Consider the following 3,901-nt stretch of genomic DNA (forward strand, 5'->3'; position numbering starts at 1 on the left):
CAACTCTTCATAAAAGTCGCAACTCTTCATAAAAGTCGCAACTCTTCATTTTCCATTCACACCTTTTAAAACCCGACAGAAAATTGGCTGAAAATAATGTTTTAGCTCACTGACCAACTACAAAAATCATCATTATACTTCTTGGTCACATTTTTTGTGCAAAAAAAAAATCAAGAAACAGAATGAACTTAATTTTGCCATCGCCCATCAACTTAATCAAAATCTCCACTTCTTTTTCTTCCAACTGTTTGGATCAAGATTCTGGCTTGTACATTTTTTATTTTGATGAAGAGTATGTTAAACCTCTGCTTGACTTCTTTCAACAGATTGACTATAGTGACTTGATTATTGTTTTGTTGCCCCTCAACTAAATACATTTCTTAAAAATCAACTCAAGGTAGTTGTTTTTATGTGAAAAGTGTTATTTGTTTTCTCTGTAATGTTTTTTTGTTGAATTTTTTATAGAGAATTATGGAGTTTCAAGATGAACAAAATCCAATGTGTTTATCTTCTAATATTGTCCTTGCTGAAAATGAGTGTCAAATGCCTTCACAAACAAATGAAGCTACTGATGAAGTTATTGAAATTGAGAAAGGAAGATTTACTTCCAAAGCTTGGAAATATTTTAAACCGGTGAAGATTAACGGTGTCCGCGTTAGTGTTTGTAAGTATTGTCGTGCTCATATCAAATTAGCTAAAATTTGTTGGACATCTATGTAGATCATATTCGTAGATGTCATAAAAAGCAAAGTAACTTAAAAATTGAGGGTGATTTAGGGGCAAATGATGGTAGTCAACAACAATACTTTGATCAAGATGCTTCACTTATAAAATTTGTTCATGCCATCATTTTGCGTGAATACCCACTGTCTATTGTTGATCATGTGGGCTTTAGGAAGTTTGTTGCTAGTCTCCAACCTTTATTCAAAATAGTGTCAAGAAACACAATTAAAAATGATATTTTGAAGATTTTTGACAATTTAAAATGTCCAAGTTATTGAAAACACTCATGAGTAGAATTGTAAAAACAACTGATATATGGACTTCAGACAACAACAAAAAAAAGGATTCATGACTATTACAACACATTTTATTGATGACTCATGAAAGCTTCAAAGTCATATTTTGAGATTTTTTTTATGTTCCTTCTCTTTGTGATAAGGATACTTTGTGTGGTGTGTTGCTCAATTGTTTGTTAAAGTAGAATCTTGAAAGAAGAATATCAATGATTACAGTTGATAATTGTATAACTAACAATGCTATGATGAAAACCTTGTTAAAAGAGATTTGTTGTTGATGGGCCAGGGGTTTCATGTGCATTGTGTTGCACACATCTTGAATCTAATTGTGCAAGAAAGGTTAAAAGTGATAGAAAATAATATTAAAAATGTGTGTGACAATGTCTTATATTGGATAGGGTCATTAGGCAAAATTGAAAGGTTTGAAGAATTTGCACGATTCCTACATATTTCCTTTACCAAAAACTTATGATTGTCCAACTCGTTGTAACTTTACATTTCTAATGTTGAGAACAACGATATAATACAAAGAGGTATTTTGAATCTTTGTTCAAAGGTGTGGGTCTCCTTTTCATAGTATTTTTTTTGTCCCCAGCAGGCAGAGAACTGATACTTGATCCCATGAGGGCCTTATAGAACTGCATCACGTCCTCCTTAATAGCCTCTTGTGTAGTAAGTCTTGCACCACTGAGTGTTGTGAGTTCAAGTATGAGTTTTTATTAGTTCTATCCTTGATCATATGTGAGGTACTTGTTATTGCTATCTCCAAGTTTTATCCATTTATCTCTGGGCTTTTGTCTTAGAGCCCTTTCTTCCATAAAAGTTCATTTTTCAATATCCACCAATTTTTGTTTCTTTTTGCAGAGTAACTCATCAGTGCATTGTTGAATGATTTGTTCTTGTGTTTGAAATAGCTCATGTCTATCAACATTTATCCTGGTTGTGTTTTTGAACTCCTCATTATTCAGAGCTTTCAACACTGGTCTTAATGCTCTCATCTTTGTCCAAATATTAGTCATTTTTCCTAGTACGAATTGTTATGTCACACTGCTGCAATTTTATCCATGAAAGTGTTACGTTCTGTCTAGATATTAAAGAATCTAAAGGATGCTTTGACTATCCATTGGACATCCTCAATTGTGATCAACATAGGAGAGTGATCAGAGATGTAAGGCAGTTCATAGTTAGTAGTCATATGGCCTCATGTCATCATCCAATCCAGGTTGCCAGATACTCTATCTATCCTGCTGCAAATTAGAACACAATTGTTTATTTGACAAGGTATAATAGTCTCCTTTCCATGCTAATTCATTAAGTTGTAGATCATGAAGGCAATTGGAGAAGTCTTAAGTTTCATCTAAAGAGACTAGGGCACCATATAATCTGTCTCTGGGATATAACACAACATTAAAGTCACCCGCAATTAGCCAAGGTCTATCAACTCCTTATTCAATGTGTGCTAATTTTATCCACACCCCCTCTCTACTTTCAACAGAGTTAAAATCATAAACAATGGTAACTAGACAAGAGAGAGTTCTGATAACACTGGTGATTAAGCAGTGAATCGATTGGGCAGTAGATCTAGTATGAGTCTCTAGTAATAGTTTGGATCCCATACTCGACCATTAACAGCCTATTGATAATTATTTAGAGATTCGTCTAGGGACTATGTTAGCAAGAACCTTGAGAGCCTTGTGGGCTTTGACCTTAGTTTCTACCAAAATAGCAAGCTTGATGTGTTTATTTCTCAGGTTAGGTTTCAACTCCTTCTGTTTATGCCACATATTAACTCTTCTCACATTCCATACAAGTCAACTCATTTAGATAGTGTTTTCTTGATCTCCTTTTTCAGGAAGCTGTGATTGTCCACTAGTCCTTTTTTTGAGTTTCACCACTTTCGTTCTTTCTTGGCCACAAACCTAACAAGGGGAAGTTTGTTAAATTAAACTTTGGACTAGATCGAGTTTCCCCCCTTTGAGTCTTTTCTTTGGGGCATTGGATAGGTGCAAGCATTTGTCCTTGTGGAGCGATCTCAACTGAGGCATTTTCCCCTTTGCACCATGAGGGGAAGTGGCTCTTAGTTGGTTTTGTATTGAAGATTCAGGTACGTCTGGTGCAGGCTCCCTGATCATACTAGTAGGCTTCCATTCTTTAACAACTTTGCTAGGTGTTTGCCTTTTCCTAGGTTGTGGGACTTGTTGTTGTGGTGATTGTAGTAGGCATGTATGCCCAACCACAAAACATTTAGAGCAAAACTTAGGTTTCTAATCATAGATAACATCTTGTTCGAACATAGTGCCAGTAGGATCCATAACAACAATCTTATCAGGTAAGTGTTGTGTAATGTTCACTTCAATCAACATTCACGCAAAAGAGATCCTTGTTTGTTTACCTGTGCCTTTATCAGTATAATTTGGAACCCCAATAACACTAGCTATTCTACTCAAAGATCCTTTGTCCCAACAAGACATACTAAGTTTTGGAAATTTCACCCAGAGAGGGATTGTTGTGGGAAATTCCTTGCTAAAATCAAAGTTCACTGTCCAGGGTTTAAAAATTATTGGTCTGTTGTTGATGGTATATGGACATGAGTAGAGAATTTCATTCATATCCTCAGTTGAATGAAATTAAATCACATAATACCCTTCTTCATGATAGAAGAGCTCAGGTTTTGTTACACTTGACCAGAATTGACTATTGTATCTAGTAAGAGTATCATATCCAAGTACATCTCCTATGAAGTAAGCAATTAAGGCATTGTTCCATTTCTTAATTTCCTGATTAACCTCATCTTTATCCAAGTGGATAACAAGTTTTCCATTCAGCATTTGAGGAGGTATATAGTCTAGTCACTAGTGTAAGGCCATTTGCAGCAACTTTGT

Source organism: Solanum tuberosum, unplaced genomic scaffold (genome assembly GCF_000226075.1).
Source record: "Solanum tuberosum cultivar DM 1-3 516 R44 unplaced genomic scaffold, SolTub_3.0 scf00289, whole genome shotgun sequence".
NCBI classification, from domain to species: domain Eukaryota; kingdom Viridiplantae; phylum Streptophyta; class Magnoliopsida; order Solanales; family Solanaceae; genus Solanum; species Solanum tuberosum.